We start from the raw sequence: 17,849 nt of genomic DNA on the forward strand, positions 1-17,849 counted from the left end.
TGGCTGGCCCAATCCGGACTTTGTATAACAACATCATCCAAATAAGCCGCTGCGTGCACTCTTGTGGGGCGCAAGGACTCGATCCATCAGGCGTTGGAACGTGGCAGGTGCCCCGTGGAGACCAAACGGAAGTCGGGTATACTGGTAGAGCCCCTCCGGGGTGGCAAAGGCTGTCTTCTCCTTAGACGCCGGGGTCAGGGGCACCTGCCAGTAGCCTTTTGTGAGATCAAGAGTGGTTAGGAAACGAGCATGCCCCAAGGAGTCTATTAAATCATCGACACGAGGCATTGGGTATGCATCAAATTCAGACACTTCATTCAACTTTCGATAGTCATTACAAAATCGTACTGAACCGTCTGGCTTGGGAACTAGTACGATGGGACTTGCCCAGGCACTGTGGGACTCTTCGATTACTCCCAACTCCCGCATCTTCCTTACCTCCTTCTGTATAACCACTTTACGAGCCTCTGGCACGCGGTACGGGCGCTGGTTTACCGTTTGGCCAGGCATGGTGCGGATCTCATGTTGGACCACCTCTGTGTGACCGGGAAGGGAGGAGAAGACATCCTGGTTCTGCTCCACGAGTTCCAGGGCCATCTGTCGTTGATGTGGGGACAGATTTGGACCCAGCTGAACCTCTTCTCGCGCCGGTTCCTTGGTCTCTGTGGGGGGTAGACAGCTGAACAGCGCCTCTCTGGCGTGCCACTTCTTTAAAAGGTTAACATGATAAATCTGCTCAGTTTTTCTTTTATCTGGTTGCCTCACCTTGTAGTTTACTTCTCCCATGCGTTCAATGACCTCATATGGTCCTTGCCAGGTTGCCAGGAATTTACACTCAACGGTTGGCACCAGGACCAGCACTCTGTCCCCCGGCTTAAACTCCCTGGGTTGAGCAGATCTGTTGTAGGAGGCTTGCTGTTGCCGCTGACTGGCCTCCAGGTGTTCCCGCATCATGGGATAGATGGCCTTCATTCTCTCCCTCATAGCCCCGACATGGTCGATCAGTGTCCGCTGTTGGCATGGCTGCTCCTCCCAGGCCTCCTTGGCGATGTCGAGCAGTCCTCTGGGTCTGTAGGAAAGCAAGAGCTCAAAGGGTGAAAAACCAGTAGAAGACTGAGGTACCTCTCTCACCGCAAATAATATGTAGGGTAACAGCTGATCCCAGTTGCGCCCATCTTCCCCTACCGCTTTCCGCAGCATGGATTTTAGTGTTTTGTTAAAACGTTCGACTAGGCCATCTGTCTGGGGGTGGTAGACCGAGGTTCTCAGCTGTTTGATTTTCAGTAAAGCACAGAGTTCTTTCATCACCCTGGACATGAATGGAGTCCCTTGGTCCGTCAATATCTCTTTTGGGATTCCCAGACTAGTTGAGAGACGGAACAGCTCCTTGGCGATTTGTCTGGATGTAGCCTTCCTCAGCGGAATGGCCTCCGGGTACCGGGATGCATAGTCCAGAATGACCAGAATGTATTGATGTCCCCTGGAACTTTTCGGTAAGGGCCCGACTATGTCTAATCCAATCCTCTCAAAAGGAGTTTCGATAATGGGCAAGGGAATGAGCGGGTTTCTATATGTGGGCTTTGGCGCAACCTGCTGACACTCAGGGCAACTACGGCAGTAGTTCTCTATCTCTTTGTGTACTCCTGGCCAAAAGAAACGTTGCATGATTCTTTCCTTAGTCTTCTCTACCCCCAAGTGGGCCCCTAGCGGGTGTGTGTGTGCTAGGTTGAGTACTGTGGCCCGATAGGGCTGTGGCACGAGGAGCTGTTCATGCACTTCATCATTTTTCTTGACTATCTGATATACTAACCCCCGGTTTACTGCGAAATGGGGGTAAGTAGGGTTTGTCTTATCACCTAACACTACACCTTCTAATACCTGCACATTTCTTAAGGCATTTGCAAGAGTAGGATCTTGTAATTGAGCCGTACCATACTGGCCTGTGAGAGGGGGAAGCTCTTGGGTGCCTGGGACGTCTTCTTCACTGGAGAACGGAGCACTTTCCTGGGCTGCGTTCTCTTCTCCCGTATCCGGACCAGTCTCGGTGTCGGTCGGGGCACCTGCCATCCCTATCAGAGCCCGGGCGGGAGTGAGTAACTCGGAGGATTGCACCGGAGCCTTCCCAGGATGAGTCTTGCCTCTCCGTTTCCGAGGTACTCGGGTTATCCTCTCCTGAGACTCTCTCCAGAGTGGGTAAAAGGCTGGGCAGTCTCGTCCAATTAGGACAGGGACGGGGAGGGAATCAACCACCCCCGCCGTCGTGTGTATGGTTCCCCGTGTGCTGGTCATTGTAAGTTCAGTAATGGGGTATTCTCTGGTGTCCCCATGGACACAGGAAACTGGGAGGACTTTCCCCGGGGTCAGACACGTTGGGCCCACCAAATCCTTACGCACCAGGGTGGCCCGGCTACCAGAATCCAGTAAGGCCTCCACATCATGGTGATTCACAGTTACCGGGCAGGTGGGGGGGTCGATCTGGGCCGCCATCTACGACTCCCAAGAGCGAGGCAAAACGGTGTGTGGGTGCTGAGCTGGAGGACTCCGCAGGGGGCATAGGTTCATCGGCTGGTTTCCCACACTGCCAGGAGATATGTCCCATCTCCCCACACCGGTAACACTGTCGAGTTTCCCCCTCCTGGTGTACTCTTCTTGGACCCGCCTGGTTTCTGGCTCCCCTGGAGCCGGGATAAGTCCTGACGTGGCTGGGTTCGAGACCTTGGGGTCCTTTGGACGGGTTCTTCCCATTTGTGGTGGGGCCGCACTCCTGGGGTCTTTTCGGGAAGCATTCAGCATCTCCGCTGTGGCCTGGTACTTTTCCACAGCTTCCACGGTCAGATCAGCCGTGGTCAAGGCCTGTTGACTGATGAACCGTTTTGCCTCATAAGGCAGGGGCGCGTAGGTAACGATCCACCACAACGGCCTCCACCACCGCCGCTGCTGTATTCCTCTGCGGATCCAGCCATTTCCTTGCGATTCGGACAAGTTCATGCATCTGCGCCCGAGGAGGTTGGTCTGGTTGGAAGGTCCAGCTGTGAAAGCGCTGGGCCATACCAAACTTTGTGAGTCCATATCTGCTGAGGATCTCAGACTTCAGGGCATCATAGTCAGTAACCTGGTCAGGGCCCAGGTCCCGGACAGCATTCAGCGATTCCCCGGTTAGAAAGGGGGCTAACAGACCAACCCACTGTTGCTTGGGCCAGGCTTCCCTAGTGGCCGTGGCCTCAAATGCATGCAGGTATGCCTCAATGTCATCGGTAGCTCCCATCTTAGATATAAAGTCACTTGCCTTTATTGGGCGGGTATTTTGGACCACCCTCTGTCTCTGCAACTGCAATTCCTCTGCCTTCAGAAGGTTGGCTTTCTTTTGCTCCTCCAAGAGAGCCACGTTTGCTTGCATCTTGGCTTGCTGGCCAGCAACAAGGGCTTTCAATATGTCCTCCATTTCAGTCGGCGGGGAGCCTACGGCCAACTTGGAAAACTGGGTGATCAAACCTTCGGTATCCTCCTCTGACATGCACTATTAACGCTTGAGCGTGCCTGTATTCTCCACCATCTGTGACGTCACGAGAGGCTACACAGCTTTCAGCGGGGTTGCTCAAGTAGTGCAAGGAGACAAGGTTCAAACAAAACAAGGATTTTATTATAGGTCTTGGGAAATTAACGAAAATATAACAAAATTCTGTTCTCTTGTGGCTCTTTAAGGGTTAACAGTTCAGGGATGTCTCTTCCACATCCAAAGTCATAATTCTCACTCGCTCAGATAACTTTTCCCCAGCCTTACTGTAGTCCACGTTGCAGCTAGTGGCCAACCCAGCAAAAAGTCCTTCCAAATGTCTCTCACGTATTTCCACAGGTGCATATATCCAAAGGTGAGTATTTCCCAAAGGTAAGTATCTCCAAATCCGTATATTCCTCATGGAAGTGGACGTGCAGCACTCTTGTCCTCCAGAGAGCCCAGGTTGGAGACTGTGTCTCTTCCCTTCCCCAACCTTCAGCTCATCAGCTCCTCATTTGTTTCAGCTGCGTGGGAAGATTGGCCATAGAGGGGTGGAGTTCCCGACCATACCAGCAGATGGAGCCATAGCTGTCTGGGTTTGCAGCCACCTCAGGGGGATGTAACGTCCCTCCAGGACACAGCCTCTCGTGACATCACAATATATATATAATTTAGTATATGTAAACACAAGATTAAATCAAGAATAGTCTGGTGGGTGACAATATTAGCTTATCACTTACAGTGAGGGAAATAAGTATTTCACCCCCTCTCAATCAGAAAGATTTCTGGCTCCCAGGTGTCTTTTATACAGGTAACGAGCTGAGATTAGGAGCACACTCTTAAAGGGAGTGCTCCTAATCTCAGCTTGTTACCTGTATAAAAGACACCTGTCCACAGAAGCAATCAATCAATCAGATTCCAAACTCTCCACCATGGCCAAGACCAAAGAGCTCTCCAAGGATGTCAGGGACAAGATTGTAGACCTACACAAGGCTGGAATGGGCTACAAGACAATCGCCAAGCAGCTTGGTGAGAAGGTGACAACAGTTGGTGCGATTATTCGCAAATGGAAGAAACACAAAATAACTGTCAATCTCCCTCGGCCTGGGGCTCCATGCAAGATCTCACCTCGTGGAGTTGCAATGATCATGAGAACGGTGAAGAAGGCTCAAGGCAGCTGGGACCATAGTCACCAAGAAAACAATTGGTAACACACTACGCCGTGAAGGACTGAAATCCTGCAGCGCCCGCAAGGTCCCCCTGCTCAAGAAAGCACATATACAGGCCCGTCTGAAGTTGGACTACAAAGGGAAACCCAGCTGCGAGCTGCCCAGTGATGCGAGCCTACCAGACGAGCTAAATGCCTTTTATGCTCGCTTCGAGGAAAGCAACACTGAAGCATGCATGAGAGCACCAGCTGTTCTGGACGACTGTGTGATCACGCTCTCCATAGCCGATGTGAGCAAGACCTTTTAAACAGGTCAACATTCACAAGGCCACGGGGCCAGAAGGATTACCAGGACGTGTACTCAGAGCATGCGTCTTCACTGACATTTTCAACCTCTCCCTGACTGATTCAGTAATACCTACATGTTTCAAGCAGACCACCATAGTCCCTGTGCCCAATTAAGCGAAGGTAACCAAAATGTCTACCGCCCCGTAGCATTCATGTCTGTAGCCATGAAGTGCTTTGAAAGGCTGGTCATGGCTCACATCAACGCCATCATCCCAGAAACCGTAGGCCCACTCCAATTCCCATACCACCCCAACAGATCCACAGATGACGCAATCTTAATCACACTCCACACTGCCCTTTCCCATCTGGACAAAAGGAACACCTTTGTGAGAAAGCTCCTCAACACGGGGGGCCCTCAGGGGTGCGTGCTTAGTCCCCTCCTGTACTCCCTGTTCACTCACGACTGCGTAGCCAAGCACGACTCCAACACCATCATTAAGTTTGCTCACGACACAACAGTGGTAGGCCTGATCACCGACAACGATGAGACAGCCTATAGGGAGTGTGGTGCCAGGACAACAACCTCTCCCTTAACGTGAGCAAGACAAAGGAGCTGATCGTGGACTACAGGAAAAGGAGGGCCGAACACAACCCCATTCACATCGACGGGGCTGTAGTGGAGCAGGTTGCGAGCTTCAAGTTCCTTGGTGTCAACATCACCAACAAACTATCATGGTCCAAACACACCAAGACAGTCGTGAAGAGGGCACGACAACACCTTTTCCTCCTCAGGAGACTGAAAAGATTTGGCATGGGTCCCCAGATCCTCAAAAAGTTCTACAGCTGCACCATCGAGAGCATCCTGACCGGATGCATCACCACCTGGTATGGCAACTGCTCGGCATCCGACCGTAAGGTGCTACAGAGTGTAGTGCGTATGGCCCAGTACATCACTGGGGCCAAGCTTCCTGCCATCCAAGACCTATATATTAGGCGGTGTCAGAGAGAGGCCCAAAAAATTGTCAAAGACTCCAGTCACGGCAAGCGGTACCGGAGCGACAAGTCCAAAAGGCTCCTTAACAGCTTCTACCCCCAAGCCATAAGACTGCTGAACAATTAATCAAATGGCCACCCGGACTATTTACATTGACACCCCCCCCCCCCTTTGTTTTTACACTGCTGCTACTCGTTGTTTATTAACTATGCATAGTCACTTTACCCCTACCTACAAATGACCTCGACTAACCTGTACCCCCTCACAATGACTCTGTACCGGTACCCCCTGTATATAGCCTTGTTATTGTTATTTTATTGTTATTTTTTACTTTATTTTATTTAGTAAATATTTTCTTAACTCTATTTAACTGCATTGTTGGTTAAGGGCTTGTAAGTAAGCAATTCACGGTAAGGTCTACACCTGTTGTATTTGGCGCATGTGACAAATCAAATTTGATTTGATAATATAAAGCATTACATGCATAATCGCATTTGTGGTCACTTTTGAGAATAGTATTTTCCCGCTAATTGATTGTATTTTGGATCATTCGCGATTAAAGCCTACTGCCGTGTGCTCATTGCTGCGCTTATAATGTGAATAAAAAGCCTAATAGTTTATCAACATTTTAAGCTAAATGTTCTGATCTGTTGCATCAGTTTTTTGAAGCTAGTGGTTGTATTAATTTGGGATCTATCGCATCCCACAACTGTCCCAGACTATGTTTGTAATATTTGTTTCTCACACAGAATAGGTCAACTTTTGTACTATGGGGGATAGTAGACTGACATAGGCTAGTTCTTTTGCAGTTCGTTAGGCCTACTCATCTTGTTGGCTGACGAAAAGTAAATATGGACAGTTCTTCCAACATCTTCAATATGCGCCTCGGAATTCGATAAGGACGCGCGCAGTTGCGTCCCCGATGTGTCTGTCTTCACTTGTAGCCTGTGAGAAGGACCCGATCAAGTGACGGGCTTTGGCTAATAAGAATTTAGATATCTGAGGGAGCCATGTGAGTGAGAGATGCTTCGGAGCACGCAGCCGGGAGAAAGGAATTATAATTATTATATTCAGCCCAAGGGCACAACGGCCACTGGCCACTAAAGGCATGGATTATTTTAGGGGGCATTACGGCCACACAAAGGGGATGCCGCCGGGAAATTTGAGGCATTATCAAGTGCTTGTCAAATTGTGAATTAGAGACTGATGAAGTATGTGCAGCCTGTGCAAAAAAACAAAGCAGAGCCCATGCCTTTCATGCAACATTAGTCGCATCATGCAGCCTTAGAATGTATAAAAAATCTATACATATAGGCCAATTTTTGTATCACAACTAAAATTACATATATAACTAAATTAAGCATATAGGAGTACCTGTTTCTTTGTTAACCGCTCCACACAGGTTAGCCGCATGTGTGATTCACTCAAATCGTTTGGAGAAAATATCCTTTCTATTTTATTCAGCTATGTTGTATTCTTCATACTATAAAATAATGCCACGGAATTCTAAGCAAATGAACTAGTGTAGCCCACAGCCATATTAATTGTAGGCTATGCGTGGAAGCCAGGAGATGCTAAATCTGTTTGTTAATTAACTGTCAATTTCCGTGAGACCGGCAGTTATTCGCTTGACAATCACCAGCTGACAAAATGTAATGACTGCCACTGCCCTAGGTGTGTGCTAGCTGTGCCACTAGAGATCCTGGTTCGAGTCCAGGCTCTGTCGCAGCCGGCCGCGACCGGGAGACCCATGGGCGACGCACAATTGGTCCAGCGTCGTCCAAGGTAGGGGAGGGTTTGGCCGGCAGGGATGTGGGTTCGTTTCCCACGGGGGGCCAGTATGAAAAAAACTACAAAAAAACATGAATGCATTCACTAACTGTAAGTCGCTCTGGATAAGAGCGTCTGCTAAATGACTAAAATGTAAATGTAAATGTGTGGTATATGGCCAATATGCTACGGCTAAGGGTTGTTCTTAAGCACGACGCAACGCAGAGTGCCTGGATACAGCCCTTAGCCATGGTATATTGGCCATATACCACAAATCCACGAGGTGCCTTATTGCTATTATAAACTGGTTACCAATGTAATTAGAGCAGTAAAAATAAATGCTTTGTCATACCTGAGTTATACGGTCTGATATACCACGGCTTTCAGCCAATCAGCATTCAATCAAATCAATCAATCAAATGTATTTATAAAGCCCTTTTTACATCAGCAGATGTCACAAAGTGCTATACAGAAACCCAGCCTAAAAACCCAAAGAGCAAGCAATGCAGATGTAGAAGCACAGTGGCTAGGAAAAACTCTCTAGAAAGGCAAAAACCTAGGAAGAAACCTAGAGAGGAACCAGGCTCTGAGGGGTGGCCAGTCCCCTTCTGGCTGTGTCCCGGGTGGAGATTATAACAGTACATGGCCATTAAGGCCAGATTTTTCTCCAAGATGTTCAAACCTTCATAGATGACCAGCAGGGTCAAATAATAATCACAGTTGTTGTAGAGGTTGCAACAGGTCAGTACATCAGGAGTAAATGTCACTTGGCTTTTCAGAACCGGACATTTAGAGGTTGAAATAGCAGGTGTGGTAGAGAGAGAGAGTTGAAAACAGCAGGTCTGGGACAAGGTAGCACGTCCGGTAAACAGGTCAGGGTTCCATAGCCAGAGCCAGGTACCTGACTCCTTGCTGTCCCCAGTCCACCTGGTCGTGCTGCTGCTCCAGTTTCCACTCTTCTGCCTGTGGCTATGGAACCCTGACCTGTTCACCGGACGTGCTACCTTGTCCCAGACCTGCTGTTTTCAACTCTCTCTACCGCACCTGCTATTTCAACCTCTAAATGTCCGGCTATGAAAAGCCAAATGACATTTACTCCTCAGGCCAGGTAGTTCTGAGGCCAGGTAGTCCTGAGGGCTCAGGTCCTCCGGGAGGGGAGGGAGAGAGTGAGAGAGAATTAGAGGGAGCATACTTAAATTCACACAGGACACCGGATAAGACGAGAGAATAACACCAGATATAACAGACTGACCCTAGCCCCCCGGCACATAGACTGTTGCAGCATAGATACTGGAGGCTGAGACAGTGGGGTCGGGAGACACTGTGGCCCCATCCGACGATACCCCCGTACAGGGCCAACCAGGCAGGATATAACCCCACCCACTTTGCCAAAGCACAGCCCCCACACCACCAGAGGGATATCAACAGACCACCAACCTACTACCCTGAGACAAGGCTGAGTATAGCCCACAAAGTTCTCCTCCACTGCACGAGCCCGATGAGACATTCAGGGCTCGAACCACCCAGTTTATAATCCACAAGTTACCACCGGCTAAATCTATGACGTTGAAATGCCTATTTACTCTGTTGCATCTGACTGGGTAATCCAATGTCTCATCTGTTCATCCAGACAATTTATATACCAGATCTACACTGTAAAAAGCAACTAGACATTATCTCCCATTTTTTTAAGACTAGCATTTGGTTTTCAATAGCGGAGATTTGTAATAACCTTGCTGTCTGTCTCTCCAACATTTGCAACATTGTTTCAATATTGAAATTCGATCTCCAGCTGTCCTATGGTAATGAACGAGTCGGGACGAGAGAGACAGGCTGGCAGCTTTTCTCAGCCAGTTGAAATCATGAATCAGCATAATTTTTATGGAAATATACAAAGAAAAATGTCATTAGATAAACATGAAATGCAGCTAGTTTGCTGTCATTCCAGCTTCAGTTTGAAGCCAGGCATTTGTATTGGTTGCAGGTTTTTGGGCTACTTCTAAATTGCACCACGGCCGCCATGGCATTTTCCTTAAAATATATATTTCACTGTGACCTGCTGCTGACTATCAGGCAGTGAGGCAGCCAGTTGCTGAGTGAGTGAGAGTGGGGGCAGGGTGGCCAGGTCTAGCAAAAATGTTTAGCCTCAATGACCTCTGAAAACCCTGCCCATAAGTTTTGCGCAGCAAGAGTTATCACATTTATCCAATAAACCCTTTTTCCATAACGTTATCAAGCGAATTAAGAAGGAATATCGCCATCATTTTTGACGACGTAGGCTAAGAAGCAAAATTCGGTTTTCTATCAAAATAACAATTCTTGCAAGTTTAAGAATGTCGCAAGAGAAAAGATAAATCACCCTTATTTAAACTCTCCAGATAATTTTCCAGCAATGGATGTCGATTTAACTTGTTTTGACTGCTATGATTAAGCAATAAGGCCCGAGGAGGTGTGGTATATGGCCAATATACCACGGCTAAGGGCTGTTCTTAGGACATAGCCCTTAGTCGTGGTACGTTGACCATATACCACAAAGAACAGCCCTTAGCCGTGGTATATTGGCCATATACCACAAAGAACAGCCCTTAGCCGTGGTATATTGGCCATATACCACAAACCCCTGAGTTGCCTTATTGCCATTATAAACTGGTTACCAACATAATTAGAACAGTAAAAAGTATGTTTTTGTCATTTCGTTGGTACACGTCTGATATACCAAGGCTTTCAACCAATCAGCATTCAGGGCTCAAACCACCCAGTTTATAATTGTAAATAAAGCCAGTTTGCGCATGTGCATAACTATAGATAAATCCGTCAGGAGAGTTTGAGTGATGAAAGTTAGGCAGGGGATCTCGAAAAGCATATCAGTCTCCACATTTAATGTGCTTTTCATTGTGGACATTTTCCCATAACACAAGCACGCGAGGGAGTTCTATAACTTCCATTTCAAATTTCCACTCGCGCAGCGCCCCAGACCCTAGAACTGAGCATGGTTATCCATAAGGAAAGTCAACATTAGAATGCAGTTTACTTTAAACCACCTCTGAGCGAATGTATCTAAAGACCTCTAGTGCGCCTGAAGTCGTTTTCCAATGCTTTGTCGCTGTTATCAGTTCTAGCACATTAATATGTTTTATGGAAAAAGGGTGTCTCCATAATGACTAATCTAAATAGCCTACCCAGTGGTGATTTTAGCGTGTAAATCTTGGTGGGGCAAACAAAAAAACAAAAACTGTGGGATGCATGCCAGCAAAGCCACTACACAACACAACACTAAACAATACATTAATTCCACTATAACAGTGACAAACGGTGCCCACAAACTGTAAGGGCCTACATAAAGCTTTCCCAACAGCAGTCCCAACACCTTACCACTGCTACACCTGGCTATCAGCGGAGCCTTGTCTGGCAGCGAAACAGTTCATTCAGCCTCATTTACTGCCTTTAAAAAAAACATAGCTGATATGGCTGACTTGCTTAAACAAATGTGGTTTCTACTGACAATTGAGATGTACAAACTATGGCATAAGGGGAAGACAAGCGGATAAGAGGCAATCCGTAATTTCGATTAAGACATTAATGAGCGAGCCAGGACGGACGTAGTCAATATAACTATTTGTTTATCACTTTTGAAATGTACAGTGACAGAATTCAGAACATGGGCCGTTCTTACAGTGTTCTCCCTGTACACCAAGTCAGAACCGTAGGATAAATAAAGGGGGCATACAAGCAGACAATGAAAGCTCTTACAATATTTGATGATTACATTTCTCTAAAACAGGTTATAGGCTACATGTGCACCACCAAGTCAGAACAGTAGGCGAAATTAAGAGGGGAAAATAGACCAAATGATTAGGGTGAGGCACATGGGCTACTAACAGCTTACTAAACAACATACACGTAGTATTACTTTCTTAGTTACAGTATACAGTGAGGGAAGAAAGTATTTGATCCCATGCTGATTTTGTACGTTTGCCCACTGACAAAGACATGATCAGTCTAATTTTAATGGTAGGTTTATTTGAACAGTGAGAGACAGAATAACAACAAAAATCCAGAAAAACGCATGTCAAAAATGTTATACATTTATTTGCATTTTAATGAGGGAAATAAGTATTTGACCCCTCTGCAAAACATGACTTAGTACTTGGTGGCAAAACCCTTGTTGGCAATCACCGAGGTCAGACGTTTCTTGTAGTTGGCCACCAGGTTTGCACACATCTCAGGAGGGATTTTGTCCCACTCCTCTTTGCAGATCTTCTCCAAGTCATTAAGGTTTCGAGGCTGACGTTTGGCAACTCGAACCTTCAGCTCCCTCCACAGATTTTCTATGGGATTAAGGTCTGGAGACTGGCTAGGCCACTCCAGGACCTTAATGTGCTTCTTCTTGAGCCACTCCTTTGTTGCCTTGGCCGTGTGTTTTGGGTCATTGTCATGCTGGAATACCCATCCACGACCCATTTTCAATGCCCTGGCTGAGGGAAGGAGGTTCTCACCCAAGATTTGATGGTACATGGCCCCGTCCATTGTCCCTTTTGATGCGGTGAAGTTGTCCTGTCCCCTTAGCAGAAAAACACCCCCAAAGCATAATGTTTCCACCTCCATGTTTGACGGTGCGGATGGTGTTCTTGGGGTCATAGGCAGCATTCCTCCTCCTCCAAACACGGCGAGTTAAGTTGATGCCAAAGAGCTCGATTTTGGTCTCATCTGACCACAACACTTTCACCCAGTTCTCCTCTGAATCATTCAGATGTTCATTGGCAAGCTTCAGACGGGCCTGTATATGTGCTTTCTTGAGCAGGGGGACCTTGCGGGCGCTGCAGGATTTCAGTCCTTCACGGCGTAGTTTTCTTGGTGACTATGGTCCCAGCTGCCTTGAGATCATTGACAAGATCCTCCCGTGTAGTTCTGGGCTGATTCCTCACCGTTCTCATGATCATTGCAACTCCACGAGGTGAGATCTTGCATGGAGCCCCGAGCCGAGGGAGATTGACAGTTATTTTGTGTTTCTTCCATTTGCGAATAATCGCACCAACTGTTGTCACCTTCTCACCAAGCTGCTTGGCGATGGTCTTGTAGCCCATTCCAGCCTTGTGTAGGTCTACAATTTTGTCCCTGACATCCTTGGAGAGCTCTTTGGTCTTGGCCATGGTGGAGAGTTTGGACTCTGATTGATTGATTGCTTCTGTGGACAGGTGTATTTTATACAGGTAACAAGCTGAGATTAGGAGCACTCCCTTTAAGAGTGTGCTCCTAATCTCAGCTCGTTACCTGTATAAAAGACACCTGGGAGCCAGAAATTTTTCTGATTGAGAGGGGGTCAAATACTTATTTCCCTCATTAAAATGCAAATCAATTTATAACATTTTTGACATGTTTTTCTGGATTTTGTTGTTGTTATTCTGTCTCTCACTGTTCAAATAAACCTACCATTAAAATTATAGACTGATCATTTCTTTGTCAGTGGGCAAACGTACAAAATCAGCAGGGGATCAAATACTTTTTTCCCTTCACTGTACATATCTTCCTGGCATATTACATAATTTATGCAGCAGCATACAAGAAATTTTTGGACCTTGTTGTGCTGTGCTCACTTGAACATGAAGGTGGTACGGCGGTCCTTCGTGGGCAAATTTTGTCATCAAAGTCTGGCATTCTCTGATTTTATGGTGCTTTCAAGACAACTAACTGTAAGTCGCTCTGGATAAGAGTGTCTGCTAAATGTCTAAAGTGTAAATATAAACTGAGAACTCTGAAAAAAACAAGGTTGAATCATGATGACGTCAGTGATCTTCAGGTCGTAGCTCTAGAAAGAGGCCCGAGTTACAGATTTACAATTCCGAGTTGGATGACCGTTCAAAACATATTTTCCCAGTCGGAGCTCGTTTTTCCCGAGTTCCCAGTTGTCTTGAACTCACTGAAGTCAAGTTTTCGCAGTCCCGAATTAACAGTTGTTTTGAGCGCGGCACAAATCATGCTTCATTGACAGCATGGCCAATGTTGAATGTTTATCATTTTAAACTTGGAAAAGAGACCCTTAATCCCTGATTTGGGACCACACAGCCACTCCACTGAATAGCAGGCTAGTGATTGCTTTGCAGTGCTTGCAGTTAGCCACTGATTTCTTCTAAACCACTCATTGTTGAATTTTCAATTTCCAACTTGTTGTGTAATGTTTATGTCCAATGGCCGATGAGCATCGATACGTTTTATCTATTATTTCTCTTCATTATTTCTCTTCATATGACCAGGATTAAAAAGGATTTGCCAGTAGATTGTTGACTTGATTCATGATGATGACTGCCAGCTAAGATTTTGAAAGTCCAATCAAAGCTACTGGAGATATAACGTGATTTGACGTCATTTTATCTGTGGCCAATGACCTTGAGCCTTCTTGGATGGGCGCTTCTAATGTAACTCTATGGCAGCACCCAAGGGGCTTGAATTTTTTAGCTCTACCCTTAGACTTGGCGGTGACGTAGTGTCCCCATGAGTGACTGAACACTGTGCCAATCACGGCACAACTAGAGAAGATTACCAACACCTACGCTCAGTATTTTCCGCTGGCTGCCCCACCACCACAGAAAACACTGAGCGAGGCTGAAGCACCTGCATTTTGGAGCTGCCTTACTCAAGAAAGCAAAAAAGAGACCATGTTTGTATGCGGCTTTATTAACTAAATGATTCATTAATTTTTTTACGTTGTTTGTAAACTGATATGTGACACATATTAATGCCAAAATAACCACTGAGCCTACCTACGACTGGTAAAAAGTTGTCACGACGTGTGCGCGTGCTGCTCTGTCTCTGTGACTCAGCTGCCTCTGCTGCAGCACTCTCAACCAGTGGTCTCAATGCACACACACCCCTCCAGCTCTCCACCGTTCACTCACTCACTCACTCACTCATTCACTCACTCACTCACTCACTCAGTAACAGCCTGCTCACTGCCTGATAGTCAGCAGCAGCAGGTCACTGTGCAATATATATATTTTTTTTTTAAAGAGAAATGCCATGGCGGCCGAGGTGCAATTTAGAAGTAGCCCAAAACCCCGCCACCCACGGCCAATACATTTTCACCCGCGACATCGTTTTCAAAGTAGCCCAATTTGGAAGGAAAACCATGAACATGGCAACACTGGGAGGGGGAGGGGTGTGTATGGGGAGTTATTCAGGCCAGAATTCAGCCTAGGCAATAGTAGCTGTCGCCTACCATTGAACGTCTGACTGACATGATGTAATACCAACGCCTTACGCTTTGAACACACCAACTGTGTCATTGCGTTTTGCTACACCAGAAGTACATTCATTTCCAATGGAACGCTGCGTTTGTCTTGCAGCATTGCATTGCAGAGGCAGTTGCAGTGCGTTCTGTGTGGTGCATACGTTGGATTTATCGAACGTATGTGTCAAACTGTATGCGTAAATGGGTTGACAGAAATGGTAGCAGAAGGTGAATGTTTAACTTTTGTTGCACACATATCTAGATGATGCTGCATACTATTTTGCACAATGACGCAGTCGGACCTTCAATGCTGCAGACATTTTTTGGTACCTTCCCCAGATCTGTGCCTCGACACAATCTTGTCTCGGAGCTCTACGGACAATTCCTTCGACCTCATGGCTTGGTTTTTGCTCTGACATGCACTGTCAACTGTGGGACCTTATATAGACAGGTGTATGTCCAATCAATTGAATTTACCACAGGTGGACTCCAATCAAGTTGTAGAAACATCTCAAGGATGATCAATGGAAACAGAATGGACCTGAGCTACATTTTTCGAGTCTCATAGCAAAGGCTCTGAATACTTCTGTAAATAAGGTTTCTGTTTTTTCTTTTTAATAAATGTCAAAAAATGTCTAAAAAAAACCTGTTTTCGCTTTGTAATTATGGTGTATTGAGTGTAGATTGAGGAATTTGTTTTATTTAATCCAATTTAGAATAAGGCTGTAACGTAACAAAATGTGGAAAAAGTCAAGGGGTCTGAATACTTTCCGAAGGCACTGTATACAATATTCTACATTGTAATACACTACCCCTATATGCCATTGTGTGCTGGAGCTATGGGTTTATTTTCCCACTGTCAGTAGGCCTACACATTCACACCCGAACTGAATTGAATGAGGGATGGATAACTTATTTTCCCTGAAGAAGGGAAACGAGGCAAAACATACAACTTCGATTTAAGACCGAAAATCATGCCTGACAAGACCAATGAAATCATAACTGTATCCTATTATAGTGTGGATACAGGAGTAGCCTATTCTAGAATAATGTAACTATGTGCTAGTATTATTTATCTAATTGACAAATGATATTGTAAATGTGGATGGGTACGCTACTATATTCAATGATTACGGTATTGTATTAGGTACATACAAGAGTAGCCTATAGTCTACAATAATAACGTTATTGAATGTGCTATAGAATAATTTATTTCATGAATTAATTAAATTGTAAATGGGGATAGGTAGGTTACTTAATTCAGTGAATACTGAATGTCTTGCTGTCTCTGGGAACATACAGTAAGAGGATGTTTTTAGAAGTCATGACAAGACGATACCATATATATATTATGGTAGCCCAAAGACAGAAACTGCGTGGGATTGAATGCTTTTCAGCTGTTGAACTATGGCAATGTCTAACTAATTTCTAAATCTATCTTACTTTTGGTCAAGAAGATGTGATGAACCAGAGCAACCAATCAGCTTCACTGCAGCTGTTCAACCCACCACCCCCACTGCTCTCCCTCCACAAGCAACCACATCCTCTTCTCCTGTTCAACTAATTTGCCACCACACTGAAAAGGACTGTACATGCATACCCCTGTGCCCATCTCATTGCAACATGATCCATCCAAGGCCTCAGCTGGACCCCTAAAATGTGAGGAATGTAAATAAGATACTACAGGTGTGTGTGTGTGTGTGTGAATGGAGCTTGAAGAAAAGACATGAGTGTGATTATATTATTATTATGTGCCCCTCTCTGTCAATGTTGAAATGCCATAAATGGAAGATGGCAGAGATAGTGATGTGAGTGAGAGCATATGAAAATAAAGACCCCTTGGGATCTAAAATGAGTGTGGGGTGCCCTCTTGTCTCTTTTTTTTGTCTGTTTGAGGATGCTACAGTCACCCCTGGTGGAGGTTCTTGGAACACTGCTATTTAAGTCTGATCAGAGGTTGACGAAACCATTCAAAGGTGATGGTGCTATGTTGCGTGTTATCTTCAATAATATCTTGAATACCAGGCAGATGTTTGAGTACAGAATGAAATGGTGTAAACTGAAAAGGTTGAATTTGAGTACTGTCAAGTCCTCCTCTTGTTCACCATCCAAAGGACACAGGAACAACTCAAATTTCTGACTCAATCTTTTTTATTTTTAGTTTGCTTTCAGTTGATTGGTCTGTCCAGTAAATTAGCCAGTAAATTAGGTTGTAAACCTTTAAAGACAGAACAAAAAGTTACAATTTTAAATAAACATTCTAAATAATTTAAATGAATTAACCATTTAAGCCTTTTACCATTGGTGTCTTTGGACTAAACCTGTGAGTTAACTTGGAGTCTTCTCTCTGAAGTTTGTTCTTCTGAATGACTGAGCCCTGCCATGCCTTCACATGTGCCCCAAATCAGTGAAAATGATTGATCAGGTGACAAGCAGCCGGTTTGCTGCTGCTGGTGCACTCTGGGAAGTGTAGTTCTTTGACTCACTCCTGAGATTCAGCTCAACACCTCCCACTTGAGCTCCTGGTTTTTTCAAATCCAGAGAGGTCACACAAGCCCTTCACACCTCTGTTTGTTCTTCAATGGGAAGTAGAATGACAAGGCGTCTGACATCTCTATGAAGAATTGTGGCTGGGATTTTAGTTTTGAAGTCTCTTCGTTCTTTCACCGTTTGCTCCTGTGGGCCCTTTTTTGCTGTTTGACTTTGTGATGTGAACAGGATAGCTGGGAAAAGTCTTCACAAGCACATCTCTTACGATGCCTTTGCTGTCAGCATTGACACCGACCACTCTAGCCAGCTTGTACTGTCCTCTTAGGGCGTTTTGGTCAGCCAACCAGACCACATCTCCAACAGCAACATTTCGCTCTTTGGTGTGCCATTTGTTCCTTATGAACAGATTAGGTCCAGC

At 45.8% G+C, this 17,849-nt stretch overlaps 1 protein-coding gene across 1 annotated transcript in view; it reads left to right on the forward strand.

Annotated features, from left to right (window-relative positions):
* The window catches only part of LOC121586321 (regulation of nuclear pre-mRNA domain-containing protein 2), a 76,625-nt gene extending 59,853 nt beyond the window's left edge, over nt 1-16,772 (forward strand). Inside the window, exon 12 of the transcript XR_006003928.2 lies at nt 16,399-16,772. The gene's annotated coding sequence lies outside the window, so the exon portion shown is untranslated. The remainder of the gene's footprint in view (nt 1-16,398) is intronic.
* The last annotated feature ends 1,077 nt before the right edge of the window (nt 16,773-17,849 follow it).

The sequence above is a fragment of the Coregonus clupeaformis genome, chromosome 17 (genome assembly GCF_020615455.1).
Source record: "Coregonus clupeaformis isolate EN_2021a chromosome 17, ASM2061545v1, whole genome shotgun sequence".
Taxonomy (NCBI): domain Eukaryota; kingdom Metazoa; phylum Chordata; class Actinopteri; order Salmoniformes; family Salmonidae; genus Coregonus; species Coregonus clupeaformis.